The 25,801-nt window shown below is 36.0% G+C and overlaps 1 protein-coding gene across 4 annotated transcripts in view; it reads left to right on the forward strand.

The window, feature by feature from the left end:
- The first annotated feature begins 354 nt into the window (after positions 1–354).
- Positions 355–25,801, forward strand: part of LOC118269055 (frequenin-1) — a 194,726-nt gene continuing 169,279 nt past the window's right edge. For 2 of the 4 annotated variants that reach the window (XM_035584053.2, XM_035584138.2), the window contains exon 1: positions 3,998–4,243. The gene's annotated coding sequence lies outside the window, so the exon portion shown is untranslated. Of the gene's footprint in view, positions 606–3,997; positions 4,244–25,801 lie in introns of those variants that run through there. The other 2 variants (XM_035584224.2, XM_035583985.2) reach the window with 2 other exon arrangements.

The following is a 25,801-nucleotide window of genomic DNA, read 5'->3' on the forward strand; positions in this document are numbered from 1 at the left end:
TACCGTCGAGAAATATGACGGTCCGATCGTAGTACGTTACAACATTGTTCACAGAAGTGTGCGCCCGACGTATGGGACACGTACTGACGAGCGCGGGCGCGTGCTGCGTGCGTGGCCCCTGAAGCGGCGCGCGCGATCTTGATCTAGCTCATGATACGACGCTGATCCCGCTGAGCAGGCAGCGCGCATGTGTCGAGGACTTTTATGTAACCGCGGGCCGATCTGAAACCGAGCGCGATCCATGGACTAACGTCCGTTAGGAAACTTTACTCATTCATCTTTTCCCTAAAAGCGGGGTGAGCGGGGTCCGGGCCGCGCTGCGCTACGCCGCGCGTGTTACATAACCGTGGCGGAGGGCGACGCCGATTCCAAGTAGAGCCGCCCTGGAGTGCGGACCTGTCGTGGGTCGCGCGCCTCACACAAACTCGCACCCTCGCCGCATTCGCACTCACCCCGAGCGAGCGCGTGCCGCGTAGTACGGCCGGCCGATACCTCCCGCGCTACCGACCTCCTCCGACTTCGCAATCTTTGTTCTCAACACTTTCCAAGTCTAGATCCTAAACTTTGATACTCAGTTGTTGGCTTCAAACTTCCCAGCGAAGGCGGTAAGCCATTTGTTTACTTACAATCATTTGTTACTTGTTTTGTTTTCTCATCAGCTCTGCATCATCCCATGTTATATAACAATAGGACATCGCTTTTGTTGCTCTCACCCTTGTTTTTTTTTTTTATTTAAAATTGGCAGCTAAGCGGCAAATTTATACTCGACTGCAATTTTTATGTAATATGTGTTGAAGATCCTTAAACGCTCAAAAACTTTTTACGTGTCTTGTTATAAAATTTACAAGAAATGTTTTTGAATTAAATTATTATTTATCATACAAAACCAGTTCAAATACGTGTTTAAAAAAATAAAATCAACATTTCAAAAGTGAAAATATAAAAATGAAAGCCTGGCGATAACATTTTGGCGCCTTCGACTTTCGCCTCGATCCTGTGTTTATTTACTGCAAACAATTTAATACCAATAAGAAACAACCCCCTTTATTAATAAAACAGTTAAAAAACTTTGTGAAACAATGGTTCAACAATCACATTTTGTGGAGTGGAAAAAATTAATTAATTTCGCAAAATGTTTAAAAGTTGATGAATTTCGCGGGCCTACGAAGTTTCGTAGCTCCGTAGTAAATTCGTAGAGGTCTAATAAAGCGGCTATCATTTTTGCGTGGCTCCGCTGTGGAGGCGGCTCGTGATTAATGTTCCGCCACCAGGCTGTCGGCTGCTCACTGATCTATCTACCACATATTATCTCGTAAAGGCAACAGTTATTGTTTGTGCCATACGCAGCTCTCATTTTATAAGCGTGTAGCTATGTGGGCGTTACGAGCACTGTTGTCCTGCTGTCCGAGGAAATTAATCATTTACATCAAATAGTGACAAAATATCTGTACAAACAAGGATAAGTGGCTACACAAAAAACAACGAGCCCTTCCTTCCCAATGAATTTTAGTGGGAGGAAAAATGTTTTTCATGAAAGTCTTTTAACATTTACGCGGCTATCAAGGAATTCTTTAGGGAAAAAACGACACCTACAAAATAAAAACCCAAAAGAAAAATGCCTCATATTTCGGTGGTCCGCCGGCTAAAATATAAATGTGAACGAAATAAATAGCTATGTATTTGTTTACTTATAAAGATATTTAGTATTTTGGCTCCGTAATACAATTGAAGTAATCGTATTCTGCGTGCGTACCCAGTTCTCCATTTTGCAAAAGTTGATTGTAAACTTTGAAACAATCCAACTGTGCCGCGTTTTATTTGCCATAGGCGAAGAATTTTAATTCTGGCCACGATGTTCTCTTATGGGGAGGAAGCAGCTAGTAATACTGGAGGCCCGCATACCCGCTGCATACGTTCAGCGGACACGCGAGACACGCTGCGTTCCTCCATACTACACTCTGGCAGAACAATGCTACCTTTACATTCTATACCGACCCAAAAGAGTCACATTTACAACCGACTGTCGTTTCAATACTAAATTAAATAAGAACTAAATTGGTTAATCTAGGCACACAGAGCACTTCACCCTCGGCTCGTCTAGATACCAGAGTAGTATTGCGCCTAAGCTTTATATCTTTATTGTTATAGCAAAGTATGTTTTAAGCTTTGTTCGTGACAGAACAAAACCCTTTTCAAAGAAAACGGATTTTAATCTGATTGTTATTATATCGCGCAGGCTTACGAAACCACGGGTTTTCAATCCATCAACAATGTCAGTAACATAAGGATGCATATATGTATGTGATTTTGTTTACACATATACGAATAGCTTCATAAAGTATTGGAGCTATTCTGATAACCATGCTTTTAGTTATCGAATCATATCAGATCCGAGTGCGCGGCCGTGAACGCTGAGTGCAGCGCTTGCTTGGTTATCAGATAGACCGCGTCCCTTCACTTTCAGGATTAAAGGTTTATTGAATTAACATTTCTTTGTTATTTGTGTGTGCAAAATCGGAAAGTGTGAGACAGCGCGCGACGCCGAGTGCCCGTTATGTGCTCCAGTCCCCGACGACTGCACTTTATGTAAAGCACCTCAACTTTTATTCTTGGCTTAACATTTCCACTCGAGATAAACATTTTGTTTAGCAGAAGTCACCATTAAGTGCTACGTTGCTTTTTTCGTGGAGCATTATCTAAAAAGAAAGTATGAATAATTTAAATAAACATTCAAAATAAAATACTTCTTGAATTACCAGCAGTTGTGGGTCATTTATTAAAACGCACGGAAACATTTACCGTCTCAAATAGGTCTCATTTCAAAGAAATATTTTTATATTTTATCTTTGTACCACAATGAGGTATACATTGTTGATATATTTCTCGAGGCTTCCGGTTCCATTCCGTTTTGTCAAGCACCATTTGAATTTAGGCTCGACTCCAACGCACCGCTTCCGAACCGCAATACATCTGATGTCTGCTTATTGCCGTACACAATTTTGTGTCAAACTAATAGTATCATTGTAGACCACAATGAGCTTAAAGAGATTTCGGGGCAACGAACAGCTACATACGGCTTTGGATCGCTGGAAACCACAGGACAGGCCACTGCAGCCCACTCAAAACTTTATAACAGCCACTTTTATACGGAAGAACTTGGCTTTTTCCAAGTTTTATATTCAAGCAGTTAAAACTCTGTTATGTTCCGTTTATGGCGATCTGTTGCGGACTTTCCGCGCCTAAGTCAATCTCTGACGTCACGTCGACACTTCATTAAATAAATTGTATTTTTCGAACGGCCCTGAATCAATGTTAATCGAATTGGATTCTGAATTTCGGCATTACAGCATATTCGCTCAAAGTAATTACGCGCTACACGACTTTCTAAATTGGAAAGTGGCCATAAGAAAATTTACCTACCAATAAAAGTTACAGAACATTGAATGAGTGTGAAATTTTGTTGAAGATTAATATTGTATTATGTAAGGCTATAATTAATTCGTAAATAGTTCGGAGCCCTCGTGCAAAATAAATGTTATGCTTAGGGTCTGCGTCATAATTTTGTAATCGTCTGATGTGGACCGTGTTCTTGAAGTCGTTGGCATGAATATAAACAGTTTACGAGCCTGCAAACTGAGCCGGACGTTTAGTGGCGACAGAGGAACACGGTCGTGTGCGTGAATAACATCACATAGGAAAGTACACTAATGAATATTTACTGCAAGAAGTTCAGCGCGTACCACTGAGGGCAGTAAATTGCATCCCCTTTGCTGTTATCCGAATACTGCGCGCAGATATAACATAAATTCAAACTAACCAGCGCTCCCGTATTAGATAATGTTGTTATTATGTGTTAGTGATAACGTGTTGTGATTTGGCGATCCGATAACCTCTGAGAATAAGGTTAAAGTTGTATAATACGATACTCTTGTATGGAGTGAAATTAAATCGTGCGGATTGGTTAATGTGGGTTGTCAGGAGAGGTCTGGGCTGGGATCACTTAAAGCTTACTCGCGTGGAAGTATCGCTCGCGCGCCCACTGTGCCCGTGCCCGCTGCGCCCCGGTCTGTTAGTTTAGGTCTCTTGTGATGATTGTTTACTCTACGAGTGCCGCCTATAAATACTATTATATCAATTGATTCCCGTGCAATCTCCAATTAATATTCCACTGATGTTCTGTACAGTGTTTACAAGATAATGTGATTTTCGTGCTCCGTTTCACAAAATATTAAATCTCTAAACAGTGAGTATCAGTCTGAACGATGTATTTTTTATTTAAATTGGAAATGGACGTATCCATATTATTTCAATAAGCCGATATATGTTACGTAAATGTTTTTATTACATTGGCGAGTGGTTGGTTTTGTGTTCATTTCAAATTCACACTTACGTCTGATTAAACAAAAAACCACACACGAACTCGGTTTAAACATCAGCTAAACTGAATTCGGAGCATGGAAGCGATTGAATTTGGAATAAATTGAATTTGAAGCGAGTTAAGTTTTTGAAGCTGTCTGCATATTGAGAGAGCTAACGATCAAGAATGCATCGTTAATCGATCGGATAAATTGTCTTCCTATTCGATATTAATTGGACAGATAACCTTGACCGGTGCGCTCTGAACCGCAACACTTTACAATTAGAGATGTCGGTTTCGATCATTTCTTTTATTAATATTTTGTGAGATTTTTACTGCACTGATTTCGAGTGGCACAATATTTTGTTCTATGTAGATTTTATGTTAACGAAGTGATGTTGATGTCAAGTGTAAAATGTAGTTCACTACTCGTATAATGGAAGGAATGCTTTTTAACTATCAGGAATGTTAACTAGCACGACGCACAGACATGCCGCGTTTGCCACAACGCGGATCGTAATTATCTAAGATGTAACTTCTCAAGGACTTTACTTAACAAATGGGGTGGGTTTATAGAATACATACTATTTTGCGAATATTCGCACTGTTTTGGATTATCGTAAAGTCGTGATGTCGTTCAATCTTTGAGCTAAACAAATGTAATTACGTGATGGAGAAAGGCTTAGCGGATGAAATAATGCAGGCTCGTAATAACTTAGGGCTACATCTAAACAAACATAATATCTCTATCGATCAGCGTGACCTTGGTATTTTGACTAGCGGGAATAGAATTTCGTTTGTTTTTCGCACTTATTCGGAGCCGTGCGTGGGTCCGGGAACTCATTTGACCTTGAGTGTTGAAGTACTTAGGAACTAGTGTTATTTAAGCATAGAGAAATGTATTACTACCTAATAAATCACTTGCGTTTGAGTTCACCTTCGAATAAGTACGAAGTAGAGTTTTATCTCCTGTGATGCTGACTTTCAAGGTGATATTTTAATTTGTCAAATGCCGTGCGCCAGAAATTATGGAGTTTTGACAGTTAGAGAGCTCTTTTAAATGAGATGTTAAGTCGGAGCTGTAGGTACGTTTGGTTGTAGAATTTTGTTAACCACGTCATTTTACATTACGATGTATTTGTAAGCGACATGTCTCGGGGATTTTTATGGCTTATGTTGTCCGGCAGCCATCCATCGTGATAATGGCTGTTCGATATGAATAGCATCTAATTTATAGCGGGTAACACTGTTCAGGATGTCATAAATCTTTAGATAGCTTGTTTTTGCATATTGATTATGCAAATGACGACAAACAAAGGGTAGGGCGGGGGTCAAACGCGGAGAGGGACTTTCGAAAGTCACTCGTGTTTTAAAAATACATTCAATAAAATATTTAGCAAACTTCCAGACTGTCGAATTTACAATAGAAAACAAAAATAACGTTGTCGTTCTCCTGAATTGACGTTGGTTGGATTCGATTTGTTTTCACAGGCATTTCGTTTCTATTCGGTTGCCGATCGAACCATACTTTGTCAGTGAAGAATTGCCTGTCTGTTTTCAACCACTCAACCATACGGTAGTTGTGTGGGAATGTTACGTATTTTAATGTTACTATGATGTTCTATGTTCTAATGAAGTTTGGGTAAAGAAAAAACCGTTTCTGCTCGAGTTCATTTTGATTATCCTGATAAGTGCCTATTTTGGCTTCTATCCAGAATGTGGTGACGTAGGCCCGCAGTTATATAATTTAGGTTACTGGGAATAACCCATATCTACAAGAAAGCTATTAAACGGGATAGTGATTGACTTATCGACGCACAGGCTTAACCACAGGACCTATTTCACTAGTTATAGCTTCGTTACGTATTTCTTGGGCTACATTGGTTGATTTTTTTTGCTTATTTTCTTACGTATATTCGTACAGTGTAGGTATCAAACAAGATTCATTAAGATTACATTCAATTTAGGATTTGATTGTCGGCGATGAATGTGCGAACCGTTCAACATGGCGCGGTCTTGTTTCGTATTTACTTACATCAAAACAAAAGTTTATTTATGAATGCAGTTGTAAAATACAAGCTAGTATGTTTTAATAAGTACTTAGTACCTGAGTGTAGGTACACAGCAAACATTATTTGGAGTTGGTTTACCAACGCGGGAACAAATCACATGCATACCAACTTCTCAATGTTTATTTTCGAGTTGAGCTCGCATGCAGCTTTGTAACTTAAAGTTAACAAAATCCTAATTAAACATTGTTATACGATACAGAAATCCTTTTAGCTAATTATTTGTTAGTATGTACGTTGTACCGCATGTACAAATTCATTATTTTAATTTGGAGGACTTAGTTTTGTAGTTTACTGTCTATAGACACACGGGGAGTGATGTGACTTTAATGTTTTGGTATTTAGTTGGTCGAATTGGCTAGGTTGCAAGTACATTATAATGGAATAAGTGAATCAAGCTATATTTTGCAACTATGGGGTTCTGTTGAACATCTTTAAACCACATTTTCAAAAGTTTTCTATATAAACATTTTCTTTTTTGCATATCCTGATGAAGGAAAGTGCACATTTATGGTGCGCAGATTAAGTAACAGTCGTGATTATTAGTGGGCTAAGTATAACTTGTGACGTAAGTGACGATATTACGTCGTGTAATGTACCATGCACATAGTCAACAAATGGCTTGTTTACACTGCACTTGGTTTACACTGTAATTAATTCAACTACTTGTTACGTACGACTGGTTATCTCTGACCGACCTATTCGCATTTGATCCTAAGTTCGATCTAGGAATCATTTCTATGCTGTCAATAAAGAACTTTGTATAACATTTAAAATGCATAGAAAAAAATCCTGCAAGTCTTTTTTTTATTTTCAACCCCGGTTTTCAGCGGATTGTTTCCTTGATTGGTCGAATGTAGGCTTCAACTCCTTCTTCCTCCGAAAAACTAGCAATGGGCTTGTAATTCTCCTTGTGTAGCTGTCTATAGGTGGAGCCGATTATATACCATCAGGTGATCCATCTACTCTTTTTTTACTTTTTGCCCTATCCCATAACAAACAATGAACTCTCAAGCACATTGCACGTTTTCATTTTAAATTGACTTTAGTTTATGAGCTTAATTACCTTTGAATATGCACTGGATCCCATACCCAACAAGTAAAGAGCTGTGAGATAATATATGAAGAAATTGGCGTGTCAGATGCAGAGTATTATTCAGTTCTTTGCATCTAAGATTAGAAAGAGAGAGAAAGATAAAAAGCGAAGGACGATCGATAATCAGATTTCAATAGAATTAAATTTCCTTGCTCAATACATTTCAGACTTTATCGTTTTCTAATAAGGTTGTAAATCTAGTGTTTCATAACACCAGTAGTAACCGACTACCGATATCATCATCATCATGTCAGTCAAATCACTGCTGAACACAGGCCTCCCTCAACGACTTCCGAATCGGATACTTGGTAGTGATTAACTAGTAAATTAATTATTTCGGAGTAACAATTACTTAATTGTTTAGTCAACTGCTCTACACTAGATTATTAATTCGATGCAATTGATTGGAATGTAGTAAGTACTCGTATAGTCACACTATTGTCTATACATACATAATATAATGGCATTAATGTAGGTAGGTATGTGTGCTATGTAAATTATATTATAAACAAGCTACGTTAAATATGGAAGTAAATTCAATTAGGACGTTAGAACAAAATTTTAGCGCATATATTTTCAGCGCGTAATTTTTAAAAAATATTTTTTATAAAATATTCTATTTTTAAACTGATTTTTAACAATATTGAGCTTCCTCCTTCCTCCTCCATCAGGTTAAAAGTGATATATTTTTAAACTGGCTTTATAGGTAAAGTGGGTGTTAACATTATAATGTGCTTCGCCTTCGGGGATTAAAAGGCACCTTGCACTTAACCATAAGCCAGTTTAAAAGCAACTACCAAGAATCCTAGAATTATATAAACATTCCTTATCCGATAATATATATAGTCGATTTTAGAACTAAATCCATAAGTGTACTAGGAATAACTTATTCTCTGTGAATAGTCTTATAGGAATTTGACGTAAGCTGGCATTCATCTGTACCTCTAATAAGAAGAAATTCTTAAATCAATAGTATTTTGTCGACACTTGATAGCGAACACTTAATTATTTTGTGGAAGATTTTAGTTCTTTAATATGCCACTAGAGGCGCTGTTAAGTGTGTCATATACAAAAATACATTTAGTAGATGTAATAGTGTTTTGTCTCTCCCATTATCGGACAAAGCAAGAAAGTTGTACCTTATAAAAAAAATACAATTGTTAATAGACATTAAGTTCTTTTATGTTAATGTTAATGTGTGTGTTATGTTAATGTTCCTATGAGGGTGACATAATCATTGTGTGATTAAACCCTCTAATTAATTTAATAAAGATTAAAAAAATATTACGTCATCGCAATCGACTATCGACAAATACAGTAGAGGTACAAAAGGCTTGTTGACAGGCTGATTGCTATAGTTTTCCACCTAAATGCCGCTTGATATTTCTCTGTCAATCCATATAATGGAAAAGTGCATTGTGGATTGTGTGGGAGGTTAATTGACGATAAGTGCGAGGGTGTATGACAGGCTAACATGCCTAACATACATGGGAACTGACACGTGTTTAAAAATTGAAATGATAAGTCAGAAACCAATCGAAACCCTATAAAAGCCATTTCTTTAATTTTATATACCTATAATATTTACTTGCAGTTAAAATGTTAAATTCTCGGTAAATAAAACCGAATAATAAATATCAAGTGATATTTAATGATGATAATAATTATAATTAAAAGCATTGATACAATCCTCGGGTTGACCATCAATTAATTTCAGCAAATAAATTATAGTAAATATTTGTTTGACATTTATTCGAATTTAACTTTATTTTATCGAAACTTTATATCGCATAAATTTTAATGAATGTAATGCTGGCCGGTATTCACTAGATGCATATTTAAAATTCACTCTGACTTGGGAGTTTATTAATTCTTTTTACTAAAATCTTTTAACGTAGAAATGCTTATTTTCTTTAGTATGATTAGGTATTTTTAATAAGCTGTGCTATGTATTATTGAATGAATAGGTAAAATCAGTGCAGACTGCCGCGTTTGTCTAGTGGTCACAAGTGCGACAAGGAGTCTCGGATTCGATATATGGCAAAGAATTACTCTGCTTTTTTCGGTTTTTCGAAAATTTCTCATGAGTGGCATGGAGTCTGGAATTGTGTCCAGTATATGGGAATAGGCTCACCCCCTATTACATAGGACTTATAACACAAATGGTGAAAAGTGGATGACCACTGTATAGCGGCATTACGTGCCGTAATGTGCCTACCCTGAGGATATAACATAATACTACGGGCTTATTAACTACATATAGGTACATAGTATATATTGTTAAGTGTGTAGATAATTTGAAGGCATCAAAATCATACTTGAACGGTTCGCAGGCTATGTAATCGAGCATGAGATTTCGTTTTACCGTCTTATGTAGTCAAATGTGGACGGATTCTGTATTTTCGTCGAATGAGCCTAAGATTGAGCTCACTGCTATTGAATATCGCAACATTCGTTCAAAATGTAATGCCTCTTGGTTTAAAATACGCTATTTTATTTTCCCTTTTAATGTAACTTATTTTATATTTTTGTATATGTGATTAGTATTTTGTGTTAGATGGTAGCTATTTAGGTACTAGACGAAATGAAATTATACTTCTATAAATAGGCTACCAAATAGCAATTTTACGTGTAGGTAATTTAAAAAACGTTTGGTGCCTTAATATTGATGAAGTTATATACATGTAGTTTATGTATTACGAGAAGCTAACATTAGGTTTTTAAATAAGGTTAGCTGGAGCTGCGGACTACCTAGCGGGTTTACCGGGGATCCGGCTCGAAGTGCAGGAGTCAGTAAGAGTCTGATACTCCCGCTCGCATCGCCTAAGGCGGGAAAAGTCATTGGATAATTTGGCCCCGTTTTTTAAAAAAAGGTTACTTTTTAAATAGAAATACTTATTTAGATATTCGTTCCAAAAAATAAATATGAAAGGGATTAGTTTAATAAATATTATAACCCAGGAATCTTATATTATACATATCTATTTTATGTATCTTCTAACCTTATTAATATTTTCTACCTTATATCATAGTGAAGTATCATTACCACGTGTGATATATGTCTACAGGAGATATACTATCAATTAGGAGAGGTTCTTGTACCCTGGGCTTGTTAGGAGCTGCTGGTGACTTCAAACGTTCTCGGTGGTGACACATGACTTATCGTGTCTAATTAATTGGCGGCCCTGTTCAAATTGTGCCACATGTAATCTGCTTGTCAACCTTGATATGACTTTTAGTTACATTTTGTTCGTGTACCTACGCTTTGAATATACGGTATTGTCAATATTGTATAGTATTAAATAACGATTCATGTATGTGTAATCTTTATTCAAAAATTCAATAATGATTATAAATAGATTAGTAACTCTTACAAAGTTATTTGCCTATACTAAGATAAATCCTGTATAACAGGCGAGAGGTACTTAAAACAATACTTAAGTCAGGACAATTTATTCTATATGTAGATATTAATAAATGTGGTCTAATATAAAAGTATTTGATGATTAGATATATGTACATTCAATGGGCCGGCTCGATCGGAGTGATACCACGGCCTCACAGAAAACCGACGTGAAACAACGCTTGCGTTGTGTTTCGTTGCGTGAGTGAGGTTACCGGAGGCCCAATTACCCCCATTCCCAATCTTCCCAATCCCCGATTCCCCAACAGCCCTTAAATTCCTAGCCCTCAAAAGGCCGGCAACGCACTTGTATCGCCTCTGGTGTTTCAAGTGTCCATGGGCGGCGGCGATTGCTTACCATCAGGTGAACCGTCTGCTCGTTTACTGGCTTATTCCATAAAAAAGAACGTAGATAAATAAATCACGCCTTATGTTCCTAAACCTATAATTTAAATATAAGATAAGAAGAATAGTTCTATGCTACTTATACTGTTTCTACTAAACGATGTTTCGGTATCTTACCCGCTAAAATATCTTTGACATTGACAGTGCTGATCGGAATTTAAGCTTCGGCAGCGACCTTCATAGTTTCATACCTAATATTCCGATGGCCTAATTTTCAGCAATAACTTGCAAACCGCAATTTATCAAAATGTAAGAGAACTGTCACTGGATAACTTGCTAAAATACAAGGAATGTAGCTTTAGATATTTTTAGGAAGGTGCCTTCATAAATAATGAAGCAACTAATGAATAACTAGCGGGGTGCTCATATTATCCATTAATCACGGACCGAGCTGTCACCGTACTGCCGGAAACAATGCGGTTTTGTATCTATGTTTTAGGCTCAATAGTTTATTTTTATATTCAATAGTTAATGCAAACTATGCCGAATATAATATATATAATTAGAAGCTGAGTCGGCAAAAATAGATTTGCCATTCTTTGCCACATATAAAACAAAAAAAAAATCGCCTAATATTAAAAAAATATGATGAACAAATCTTATCACTTAGTGGTATGAACATAGAGTAGCCGATTCTCAGATCTACTGAATACGGATATAAAATTTGGTAATAATCGGTGACATGGAAATGTATATTAGATTTTACAATAAAATACTTATTATTGATAGCACTAAGTATATTACCATGTTTTGTGGTCTAATATATTTTTATCGTGATAAATATTCTCAGAGTGTCTCTAACTTAAGTGCAATTCAGTGCTTTGGCTACGAAACTGGCGATCTCCAAACTAGAATTGTGGTTTTCAAATACACTTATTAGTGTCTCGCTTCGCCGATATCTTTTCTTGGTTTTCGTTGCTGGTTCTGAAATAGTTGAAAAATACATGAGGTTCTCCTCGAGCGTCATTGTTCATCGGTTTTCTGGTTTGTAGCTGGTTTAGGTTGCAGCTTCACAGGAGTGGAGCGTAGAGTGACTTGGATAACAAGATCAATAACATGTTAAGTTATCATAATCACAGTAATTTCCCTCTAAAAATGGATAACGTCCACAAGCCTGTAACGAAGTACCCTTCCACTCATAACCATTAAACACATGGTAGTACCCATAACATAACATTACTTTCCAAATACAACTCAAGTAAAAATGAAAATATAAAACAGAATGGCTGATTTAAAAAAAAACGTATTTTCTTTTTCAAATTATATTTCGTTTCGTCCATTTACCGCGTAATGTAACTTGCGGCTCTTTATTTATTTTGAGACATTAAATACAGACGTGATTTGCTTTAAATACATTTCAACGTTCTTGTGTTATATTTATAGTACCTAATATAGAGGATATTACTCGAGACGTCGCGTAGAAGTTAATAGTCTACTTTGTGTTAGTTTGACATGATTTCTACACTCTACATAAAGGTTAGTTTACGTTGACATGAAGTATATAAGTAATTACATTGATATGACGTCATGTCCCCACTTCTTCCTGATTAAGGCATAATCCCTTCATGAACGGCTGTGCCCGTTTATGGGGGAAGTCGATGGTCACCAATGACATTTATTGCCCCTATGAATTATTGCCGACGCCCTTGAGAATTAGAAACAGTAAATCAACCAAGATATAGGTCTAAGAGGATCCCCGGAATACAGGAACTAGGGTTCCGGTACCTGTAATTTATTGGGATATGGATTCTGGCACAATTTGCTTTTTAGTTAATCAAAAATATTTTACCTGATACAATTTTCGTCACAGAATCTGAAGCGTCTGGGTTCATGTGGTCTGCTTTAGTGTGTTTCGTCGGCAAGGCACATTACATAAATATGAACTGTTTAATAAGATGACAAAATCAGTCTCCCTAGAGATCTGAATCCCTCGCGCCTTACGCTTGATAATTCGACATCCGATATTCCTGCATCAATATGCATGATGACTAATCATATTGTATTAATATTCATAATGTACTGTCAGGATATTTGGAACGTAACTAATGTACTCTATCTAAGTATGAGTACAGCAGCGCCTACCTGTGTTCTCACGAAACTGAATCTTGCTGCCCCAACTGACTTTAAAGTTTTATTTCTTTAAAAGAACAGCTAAGTCTGGAAGTCAAGAATCGGTTTCCGAAGTATTACATATAAGCTAGCAAGATAAGTACCTATACAAGTTTAAGTACATAGGTAGTTCAGAAACTAACATCGAAAAGTGTTTTACGAAAATTGACACCGAATTTCTATATAGTCTTTGAAATAGAAACAAAAGAAAGTTATTTTCTTTCGAATCGGGAATTAACCATAAATAATGGTAGCGTTACGGTCGAGGAGCGGCTACTAAGTTATTTCTTAATCTTATGATAAAGTTCGTTGGTGTGGAAAAAGTATAGTGTCTAGAGAATAATGGAAATATATGCCGCTACGACAACATTCTTAACCTTTTCAAATGAAATTATTACGAAGTAAGTCGCTGTTTCTTGTGCGGCTCTATGGGGAAGGAGGATTCTGCAGGGGTGGCCTAGAGGGGGGATGTAACAAAACAAACAGACTTGCATACAAATCACCGCATTAGAGCGGTCCGTGTGCGCTCCCGACGCGTATTGAAGCCGACCTGTCGACAACACGCGTATTTTTTGTGAACTAGCTACATCTAAATGGAGCGTTTTGTTTGTTCCCACTAGGATTTCAGTCTATGAGCATTCCTTTATAGAGCCTGTTTGATATTGCAGTCCATTTTACCCTGAAAGTACGCATATAGCTAGTACGATCTGATTAGGAATAGGGTCTGAGGAAATTCTGCTAGGGTTGTATAATAATCGATTTAATAGCAATTTCACTTAACTATAACTCAATTAAATTGTTCTTAGCAATTAATAGTCAGAAGCAGATGTATTTCTCAATAATGGATCCCATTAAAGTTGGACATTACAGGGAACAATGGAAGACCTACATGCATACAAGTATACCTAGTCCAAAATGAGATGGTATATTAATTAACGTTAATGGCATTTCGTAGACACGTGGGAAGTTATCACTTAACATAACTATGTTGTACACAATTAATTATAATTGGAAATTTCATAAATAGGTTGTTTGAACATGTCTGTCAGTCATTGGGAAGGTTTGTGGAGACTGGAGAAAACATTAGTCACCATCCCTAGTATTCTCGTGGGTGTCATTTGAGCCGACTAAGGCTCTAAACTAATGCCGGCCACACACATTTCTATACAGTACAGAGACAGAGTAATGGAACTCTCAGATTTTTCTGAAAGTGATCGTACCTCACAGAAAATTGACATGAACAACGCTTGCATTGTGTGAGTGAGGTTACCGGAGGTTACCAATCTTGGGAAGATTGGAGAGGGGGGTAATTGGCCTCCTCGATTCCCCAATACCCCTTAAATTCCTAACTCCCAAAAGGCCGGTAACACACTTGTAGCGCCTCTTGTGTTTCGGATGTCCATGGGCAGCGGCGAATGCTTACCATCAGGTGATCCTTCTGCTCGTTTACCAGCTTATACCATAAAAAACCTCAACTCTTTTGTGAAGAGAAGATATTTTAGTGTCCTATCACGGGCTTTTAATCATCATGCAGATGATCTATATTAGGAAGTGGGAGGCTACATAAAGTACACATGCATCCCACTATATTCCTGTTATTAGTTCCGTATTCCACATAGACCGTTCACGAATTCCAGCCACGAATAATCCCATAAATTTACAATCAACAGAAATTATCTTTGAATGTCACGTCACCCACACGCCACAGAAACAATGAGACAATTATTGTGAAACCAAATGTTCTATGTTACTGTCAACTCACAAAGAGAATTCAGATCGATTCCCCGAACAATATCCACATGTACGCTTTTACAGACATTCATAAGTAAAGGAGCTCTAAATATATCTAGACGGTAACAAAAGATCTAGTTTCTTGAACGAATAACAGTCTATAGTTAATGGACAATTTTATTGTTCGAATGTCTTACACAAATACATAGTTACGTTCGTTTTCTTATTTTTATGTTAAGTGTAAGTTCCGAATTTTGTTTCTAAAGAGATGAGATGAACTTCGTAATACAGAATGTATTGGTTTGTATTAGATATAGAATTTGGTAAATTCTATTCGTTGTTTGTTTTTATTATGTTTTTTAAAGTGTCCAATGACTTCTCCCGCCTTAGTTAAGGCGAGGAGTATTAGAAACTTACTGACTTAATGCACCCCGTTCCTACTCCTGCGAACCTTGTTAAACCCTGCAAAAAATACTATTCCATGTTTAAAGGAATATTCAACTTTACTTTAGTATTGATGATATAACTAAGGAACCAAATAACCGTATATAATATCGTGTTGACAGTGAGACACCGAACAAATATCCCATAAATTCAAACATTCTAACAAAATGTTAGACAGTAATAACTACAAGTTTTTCCTGACAAAGTCACACGTGAAATATGTCCGACATCGGTTATTCCCATCAAAAGAGTAACTTTACAAATTTAGTGAAGCAAATACATGCGAATTTCATATAGCAAAATAGTTATTCAATTTTAAGTTTAAAACTTGAGGTTGAAATGTTGATGAAAAGTTGCCCAAGGAATGTTTTAAGTTTCACATCCAGTTTTAATTTAATCTTGAGGTAAAGTAAATATTTTCATCTATTTTTGTTTGAAATATAAATTGCATTTTTAGTTTATATTTAACGAGCTGCTAGGGGCGAGAATTGATGTTATTTCGGCATTAACTTCTCTGATAGGAAAGAGATGTTTTATATGTCGTATAGGTAGCATGACAAATAAACGTTCGGCTCGTCATGAATGCAAACGGCTCAAATCAGTTAATGGCGCTGATTTGCTTTGGTGTCGAGAGCCGTCCAATTTCAAACTGGCTGCATACCTCGTTCACAATTACCTGCGAGTAAATCACATGCCCGACTGCCATAAAATTCCAAACATCCTAAAGCTACCATTTCCCATTAAACGTACGCGATGTTAAAATACATAGGTATATATTTAGTATTCTGTGCTCCAGACACAATATTGAAAAATTGCGCGTTATATTTAACAAGTTTATTGCTGAGTTCTGGTTTGCGTGACTTCCAAAAGACGGCGGCAAAAGGTAAAGGTTCATTATTATTGGTAATGTATGTGTAACTTTTCCATTTATCTTTACAAAGTTTTCTTTAATGCCATTGACTCGTATTAATTTTGGTATATAGAAAGATTATTATTTTATTGTTTGTCGTGGATAACTAGACAAGAATTGAAAGTTGACTTTTTGTACTAAAAATTAAATAGCATCACTCAATTCATATTATAGAAATCGCGCCCACAAATAGGCACGTTTAAAGCTCCAGCAAAGTTAATAGTTTTATAAATACTACAGATGACTTAAAGTGCTTTTTGTAGTTCACACTTAGCAGAAGAAACAAAGTTCGTAGCAAAACTTTGAAAGGCTAACCGTTCTTATTTAAATATGGCTGAAATATAGCCCATTCAATTTGGAAGTCATAAGGTTTCTTGCAGGGAAAGGGTGAATGATGAAAAGAGATTGAAAGTTGAAATAAAAGTAGAATAAGGGCCCGGCTGCGCAGATGGGCGAAAGGTCGGCCGAGTCACGGCCTAATTACACGGACCATGACGCCTCCGATGCTCCCTTGTTCCCTGTATATCCCCGAAGGCCTACCCTATCGTTATCTAAATCTTCTATGCTTTTATCATACCCCTTTGTACCAGATCTAAAACAATTTATTTCTATTTATATTTTACTAGAAACATAACACGAAACTGCTGCCAGATAAGTGTGACTCTACGTTTCCAAATTAAAGGGACCATTCCTTAGAGAATTCACAAAACAAAAGCATCCGCGACATAACTCAAATCAGCGTTTAATTAAGAAACATGATTAAGACGTGTTTGTTTAGCAAAGGTTGAAGGTTGCACTCCTCATTATCTGGCGAGGCCTACGTTTTTACATTTTTAAATAACGAAGCTTAACGAATAAAAACATCGTTTTTAAAGTAGCTTGACATTGAGCTTCAGCTCGCGGTGCTCAACGCCGCGTGAGGGTTGACGTTTTTACTGCATCGCGGTGAAATGTACATTTTTAAATGCGTTTCATATTTTACAACAAGGACGCGAGTTAGGGTTAGGAAGCTAGTTTCAAAAGACTTGCTTTTACATTGTTGTTTTTATTTTAGAGCACACAGAATGTTGTGGAATAAAAGGAAATATGAATAAAACGGAACGAGTATTAGTCACAAAGTCTTGTAGGCATAAACTCTATGGGAACAATTGTGTTGATATGGATTATGTAATTTTGCCAACGTATTTTCATAGGGAAACCGTTTTATTAACACAATCACGCTGAGTGCCACGGTTACTCGGCTACAGTTCGCAGAGCCCAATAAATACGGGCGTTTTTCGCCTACATTTTTTATATAAATCTCCATTACAAATATTTGTGAGACCATTTATCGTCAAGAGCTGTCCGTAATATTTTTAGGGTCAAAATGTTCGTTTGATCAAAATATTTGATTATTTTGTACAATGTTAGCATGCTCTGGCCTTGGCGACAAATCGGTGTCTCCGCATATTTGATCGCGCCCCGATCTGTACTCAAGTATTTGTTTCCTGTGCGATTTGTCGCGTCAGTTAATAGTTAATATGTGATACGGCATAGTTTCGGAATCACTGCTAACTTAGCATTGTTGTAGCGAACTTGTGACAAGGGTCCCCGGCCGTGTAAGCTACAAGTCCGCAATAAATCTGGCATTATATCAGTGTTCCCATCAATATCACAGATTGTCGATTTTTTCATCAGTAAATTGTGGTATTAATCCACCTTTCACGGTTCCAGTTTCAATAGCTGATAATTTAGGTCGCAAAAAAGCCTCTGGGGACCGAATTAATTTGCTTGTCTCTTTCTTTTATTCATTAAAGTGGGTACCTACGCTTACTTCGTGGAGTGGTATCTCAATGTAGAGTACCTTTGAGCATTAAGAAATATTGAACTAAGATTTGTCGAATTAGAATCATTATTGAAGCACAATTTACCTTAATAAATACTAACGAATCGTATAACATTACGATAGAAACGAGAAGATTTTTACATTATTTGTAAATTAATTTCAAAGATCTACTTCGATACTGACGATGGACGCTTATAAATAGATTTGTTTTCTAATTCTAGATTGGTCGAAAAATAAACATCTGTTTTAACCGATAAAAATCTCTTAAGAATAATGTCAAGCATGCGAGTAGGCGGACTGTAGAAATATCAGCGAATACTTCACATCCACTTGATATAATTCTTAAGCTCCCACTTACAACCCTTAACTGTGGTGGAGAGGCCAATTGAGAGTGGGGAAGCTGAGAAATATATTATAATATACATTGAGAATATGGCTTGAAAAATGTGAAGGAAAGTGTGAGCATCATCGAAGACCCACTACAATGGATACCCGCGGGAGAATTTAAAAATAGAAATGATATATTGTGCTTAAGTGTGAATGTGCAAACGTTGAATAAAGACAGAACGCTGTACGGTTCTTTCATTGATAACTTGAAACTTGGTACAAAACACACGCTAAACATTCTTGCACAGCTAGATAATTAGGACTCTTTTAAAGTACTTTTCCCTTATCTATCTCATTTCAAATTCAAAATCTAACTACATTCTCTTTTCCTCGTCTAACTTCCGACCTCTTAACACAGTTTAATCGAAAACAATACACGTTTTAAAGTGAACAGTAATTTCAAGGGAAAAGTCCTTCGCTACCAGACAGAAGTCGAGGTGACATTTACATAAATTGATTTGTATTTATTAAATCACGTTTGTGAACAGGCAGTTAATTCAGCTTATTCTCAGATGGAATGATCATTGTAGTGACACTTCGACGGCGGAGATTGATCGGAAATGACCTGAGTTAGCGTTTCCCGTGCTCACGGCCCTTTCTGTCTCAAGGCCATGCTTTTGTTTTCCAAACAAAGCCACAGCATAACATTGTCTCATGCAACAATCTTCTACTTCCGCGGAACAAACAGAAAGCAAATGGCTTATACTATTTTTCTTTTTTATATCGCGGTCCGCTTAGGTAAACGCTGAATTCAAGCTGCGTTAACCTCCTTTGAATTCACATAGGTGCATTGTAATGCAATAATTAGATCTTCTAAAACCGTACGAAAGCGTCATCTCTTATCTTTATATGCCATCCTCTGGAAAAGGAAAAAGCGAGGATCAAGACCCTTTCTGCTTTTAATGAGCTCTTATTTTTACTGTCTGTACGGCAATTCAATTAATTTGAAAATTATATCATTGTTCGCTGTTTCGATCCGACTTTTCACGCTTCAGTTCCAGTCACTTGTGTTGACAATTGATAATTAACTTCCATCGAATTTTCCGAGCACAACACTACATCTGAAATACTGATTTTATAATGAATGTTTTACGTCGTGGGGAATTAAAAAACGAATGAGTTTAAAGTGTCATTCGACAGTACGAATGCAGTAACAAACTCTGTCTGTATACAAAAATACGTACAAGATTGGAGAAATGTACGTAAATCGAAAATAATCTGAACATGTCTACGTATTAACCGTTTGGACGCATTGTAAATGGTGTGTAAGAATCTCATCGAATTCGCGTGTGGAACGTCAGCAATTCGATAAGGCTCCGAAACCCACACACGTACACAATATGTACAGACGCGCACTTCACCCATGTGTGCTTAAGTACCTTTTCTTCGCTGGTAATATATATCTTATGCATGAAATCCTCTCAATGTAAACAAAATATTTCAAACGGAGCAGGAAATATGTTTTGGAATGCTCAAGTTCAAGCGTGAAGTAATTCCAATTACGTATTCTGCGGTTCATACGTGTTTTTATTTATATCGAATTAGTATTATTAGTATTACTAGTGGTCGAAATTCGACCATATACGATTTAATTTACAATACCACTTAACATACGTTCAAGGATAATTTGTATTTAACGAATTGCTATTAGTTTTGTAAAATTCAAATTAATATATTCCGGCGCATCATGAATAACCAAACCTCCTTCAATTAGAAACCTCTTTTCATATGAGACGTGAGAATATCATCGCAATGTCTGTCAATTTTGACGTTTTGTCAAATACGATACTATGCATGGTAGTGTGTGTAATGTTTTATTTATTGATTTAATGTATTTTATAAGCATTATTTTTGAAAAATATTAACGTTCCGCAATTCTCCTACACATAAACTATAAGTGTACCAAATTTTATGCTCCAACGTCCGCGCAATTTTCGTAAAAACAGTTACAAAGTTTTGGCTTCACGTATTAATATATAGATTAAGTATCGAATAGAATTTAATACTAAACTTAACTTGCTAATTGTTAAATGAATACGCGAGAGAGAACAGGCTGAAAAATACCAAATTTATTTTGTCGTAGTATCGTAGGAAAATATAATATGGTGCCAATGAGATATAGTAGGTACATGTCAATTGATGTGATCTGTTCCGGCACATGCAAATTGATAATACAAGGGAGAATATCGTCCGAGGGTCACATAGCTCTCAGTTTAGTGCAAATCAAAAAAGGGTTGTTATTTGAATGGAATCGTGACGAAGCCTCGAAGGTTCGACCTCGTTTTTTTATCAGATTTTTATACTTCCTACGTGGCTCTCAAAGATTTATTGATAAAACCAATTGTATACGATACCGCGATTTGGTTTTGGATCTGCAATTGATTTGAAATTTCAAATGAAAAGATATTGAATTGAGCCCGGAAGATTTATTTATTGCAGATTCATTTCTCAGAAGTTGTGTGCGGATAATAAATTTTTGTGGGATATCGACACAGGGTTACATTGAATGCCTTCATTTAAATTGAGCTCACATTCTATATTTGTGAACCAATATCAGGCCCTAAAAGACATGTTACGTCGAAGCAAGTATAAAATTCAATACGAGCAATCCCTTTCTATTTTAGGAGGTTTTAGTACGCGTGTTCGCCTCTTTCATATAAAGCTACATATATCAAATGTTCTACTAACATAAATGAAAATTTATTTGTCATATGAATTGATGGATGATCGGTTATATCCGCTTCCTCTTTCGTTCCATTTTTACAGCTTCATTTAAATGGAGCCTATTAAACAGATAGGTATGAATTTATTATCTTGTTATGTTTTTCAAAGGTGATTCGAATGGACGTATATTTCTGATTGTCGATAAAGGGAATTCAAGTTGGCGTCGTTATAGGATTTTGCAATTTGGTATTGTGGCATGTTATTTTATCAGATAGGTTAGAGTACCACATTTTGTGACACAAAAAAAAAGAACTTAAACATTGTTCTCAATTTCTAAAATCCCTTAGTAAGCCACTATACATCTAGATGAAATATCTTCACTGGGCGAAACGCGACATATAAACACTACCATAACTAGCATTTGTATGTACGTACCTACATATCTCCATAAATGTATTGCTACGAGACCCTTTTTTGGGGTCCACCCCTCTGACAAACCCCTCCATAATTTCCCATAACGTTTTTCTTAATAAAGATCAGGATTCCAGCTTATGGGTACTTTACTACTAACTTTCCCATGAAAATATGTATTTCTGAATGTTTTGAACAAAACATAATAGACGCATAATTTTTGGGTCAGAATTTATATCTGTATCTAACGTATGAAAGAGATAGAGGTAAATATATGAGGAAATATAGATATATATTGAAAAACAAAAGATAACCCGTGTGTTCGAGTCCAAGGGTCAGACCACCACATATAGGACCCAGTAGGGCTGCTGATGCCGATCCAGAGCTGCGGGTTACCGGAGCTACGGGTCGAAAAGCAGGAGCAGGAACGGGGTGGTTTTATTCCCTCTTGTCTCGCCCGAGGCGGGAGAAGTCATCGGATGATTTTCCCCTCTCAAAAAGAGGTATAGAGATATATGTTCGTTTTCAGTTCAATTTATATTCGTTTCTATTAAAATTGATTGCCAGTTACAGTTCTCGTAACTCGATTCCCGTGATTGGACAAAGAACAAATCCAATCAAAATCCGCTTTTAATACATACCGTATACCTTTAGTTTCTTTCATACGTATATTACTCTGCAAAAGAATAGGCAGAGTTATATATAAAACCTGCTTTCACCTGTCATAGGAGTTTGAAAGGGGGCACTACAAAATTTGATGTCTGGTTCCTTTAAACTTTACCTCTCACGTTTTACTACACACAAGGATCGAGCCGCTCCAAAGTTGTAGAGAATATTACTACAGTTTTAAAATTTTCAAATGTTGCAGTTTTTATATTTGCACTGAGTCTAGAAATGTGGTCAGCGTATGACATAGGTATATGAAAACAGCGAAATGCTATTTTCCACACTATTTTACTCGTTTAATTTTAATAAAACTTTAACGTAACGTAACGTAAACCGCCATCAAAATCTTTTGGGGATAAAAGCATAAAGTTAATTTGAAGTATGCAGTCCAGAGTCCAGAGAGCGGAGCAGCGAGTAAAATATTCTTTTAATTTATTTTTATTTCACACGGACTCTTTTAATGATAAAACCTTTTTTGGAGAATTCAACTTTTGTCCACACTGCAAATAACTGTCTATGGTCAGCTGGTTTCTACGTATTTGAGTCGAGAGTCCGTCCCTACTCTTTGAAATACTTGTGACGTGTTAATTTTATCCTAACGCTCTTACACTGTAAATGGGAATTACAGCTCTTTTATTATAATTAAATAAAAGGTTTGTTGGAAAAAAATATAATTTAATACAGAATTAATAAAAAGATTATCAGTTTATGTTGTTTTTAATGGCACTTCTGGTTAAATAACCTTTTTGCTACTGCAATAATGCAATATGCATTTCAAAATCAGTCAAATTTCTTAATACAGGAATTCTAAATATAGAAACCTGTAAATACAAATGATAAATCATGTTTGGTAATATACTCGCTAGCAAACAGCAATCCAACTAGTCATAAATACACAATTTTGAGCACATATCTAATTTGAAACCCACCCTAATAGGTGAACCATTACAAAACAATCTGAGGTCTGCACAAATACACAAACAAAACCTGGAAAATAATTTTCCAAACATCCATTTCTATTTTTTTGGAAAAAAACGGAATGTTCTGGATCCCGAGTGATTTCCACTCTAGTGGCCATATCCGTTTCACTCAAAGGCTCGGCTTCTAATGATCACACCCCGTTAGACCACTGAAGGCTTCAGGGAAAACAGGTGCATTAGTAATATACCTGCTCTATGTATTGCAAAACATTTCTCAAAAAAACAGCATTTATTTTAAACTGCTCTTTACAATATTTCGTCGCTCTTTTCATTTTTCATGAAAATCTGTGTGCGAAATATAAAATGGTAAATATAATGTTTTAAATTTTAAAACAAACCATGGTTTCTGTAAACTTAACGAAATGATGAATGTTAAAAAATATTACGTCCAATTAGTCTTAAATGTAAAAATAAATGTTATGTCGTTTCTACTTACGAAATGAACTGAAATAAAACTGTTGCTTTTGTAATTTTAATTAAAGCTTACTCTTTAAGACGTTATCAACTAGCTGAGAATCTCTTAGTATTTCGAATAACGTCTATTTAAGGCTCCCAAGGTCTCTACAAAGACGATTAAGTTCAAATAGCATTCGTCTAACGAAACACTGGATTGTATTCTGAAGTATATCACAATTTATTGCTGTTTCAAAATTCATACCATTTCTAGAATTCATATTCTCATTCCACTCAAACACTATCTCGCGTAGATCAATTTGTTATTACATCGTTAAGAAATGTAAGAGCAAAATGAGTACCTTGAATGTTACAATTTCATGAAAATAGTTACACCTAAAGCCGGATCTTAACACAGCTAATGAGCGTAGATTACTTAAAACCGCTAGAGTTAATTTTTAACGTCAACCTGTCAGTACCATGATCCAGTTAATTAACTTGTGTACCATAATTATAATGATTATAATTAATTGGCTCAGTTTTACAGTAATTAAGTATTAAATCACCAAGTATACGGATCAATTTTATTGTGTTGTCGGTTTTACGGGATAGATGTAGGTTAATTTTTTGTTTGAAAAAGCTCCTTGCTGACTGCTATGCGGTAAGCTTCGGATATCGCCTACGGCGTAGCAGTTCGTAGCAAATGCTACGTGTAACGTCGTCTACAAAATGTTATATTCCCGTTTCAATTTTTCAGAATTTTAATTAATATTTTACTGATACATCTCTGCAGAGAGAAACAATCGTACAAATGTTAATCTGTATACACTAATCAAGTGTTCTTCCCAGTATTGTGTAACAAACAGAGAAATTGTTCTGTATCAAAAATATACAAACAAACTAAGTGCTTTTTAAAAACAGTATTGTTTTATTTTATCGAAGCAAAAGCGTCGGTTTACAATAATGGCATGTAGGTCGCGGGATTTTGTTTAACTTGGCAACATTTGGAGGAGACATCGACTTGTATTGTGGTTTTCGTGGGAGCGGAAATTTGAAAGATTACCCATTGTTCTGGTTTTGGCAGGGAAGAGGTGATACTTAGAAGGCACTTGATTTTATACGTACTAAAGTATGTATAATTTGCTTAGTATATATTCAGTTCAGTAATCCAGTTTGAATAGGTTTGAGTGACAGGTATCGTGCTCGAACCATTTATTGGTTCGAAGAAACCGTTACATTTTAAATTTGTTTGAACATGAACTATTCGGCTGAACTACTTATCTCATTATATTTTATGGAACATATGGATGTTATAATTTTCTTTTCTAAAAGGGTAAGTTATACTTAGTAGTAGAAAATCTAATAGAAAGGTATGTTGCAATCCAGAACATAAAATGCATTGTACCTCGTATAAGAAATTTTAGTCCACGTAAAATATCACAGAGTATATTATATTATGGTTAATGGTAATATCGCGTATCGTCAAATTATACAAATATCAATTACTGATTGATATTATTTTCTCGACACTCATTAGTGGTCAAACTGATTATACCTATTCATACATCAAAGAACAATTATGCTATAATTTTTTATACATAATTGAATTTTTTAGGTAGTTGCATATTTTATTATGGTGTTAAGTGTTTAGAACCTTATACGGATATTACGACACTCGCATGATGAGATGATATGACCAGTGTACGGTCACTGACCTCTATGTATTTTGTTTTAATTTCCGTTCAATAAAGCAAAGATAAATATGAATTCAATTTTGACAGATCACAAACTCCTTTTAACGACATAAGTTTACAATTAAACGATAAAATCTGTAATAAGTAAGCAGACAGTATTCATTCAAAGTTCACTATGTCAAATGGAATATCATTTTGTAGATATATAAGTAAAGCTAACTTTTGCCCGCGATTTCGCACGCTCTCATTTAAGAGAG

Source organism: Spodoptera frugiperda, chromosome 25, assembly GCF_023101765.2.
Source record: "Spodoptera frugiperda isolate SF20-4 chromosome 25, AGI-APGP_CSIRO_Sfru_2.0, whole genome shotgun sequence".
Taxonomy (NCBI): Eukaryota; Metazoa; Arthropoda; class Insecta; order Lepidoptera; family Noctuidae; genus Spodoptera; species Spodoptera frugiperda.